The sequence below is a fragment of the Nerophis ophidion genome, linkage group LG10, assembly GCF_033978795.1.
Source record: "Nerophis ophidion isolate RoL-2023_Sa linkage group LG10, RoL_Noph_v1.0, whole genome shotgun sequence".
Lineage (NCBI taxonomy): Eukaryota > Metazoa > Chordata > Actinopteri > Syngnathiformes > Syngnathidae > Nerophis > Nerophis ophidion.
This window is the reverse complement of record NC_084620.1, coordinates 45,386,862-45,387,180: the sequence shown is the minus strand read 5'-3', so window position 1 is coordinate 45,387,180 and position 319 is coordinate 45,386,862.

Genomic DNA, 319 nt, shown 5'->3' with positions numbered 1-319 from the left:
CCTTGGGCAAGACACTTTACCCACCTGCTCCCAGTGCCACCCACACTGGTTTGAATGTAACTTAGATATTGGGTTTCACTATGTAAAGCGCTTTGAGTCACTAGAGAAATAGCGCTATATAAATATAATTCACTTCACACTTCACTTCACTTCATATACTTTCACACATACCTTAACACCCCTTCCCACACCTTTATACATCTTCATACACATCTTCACACGCCTTCTCACACCTTCATACGCCTTCATACACTTTCAAATACCTTCACACTCCTTCACACGCATTTCCACACTTTCACACGCCTTCCAACACCTTCAC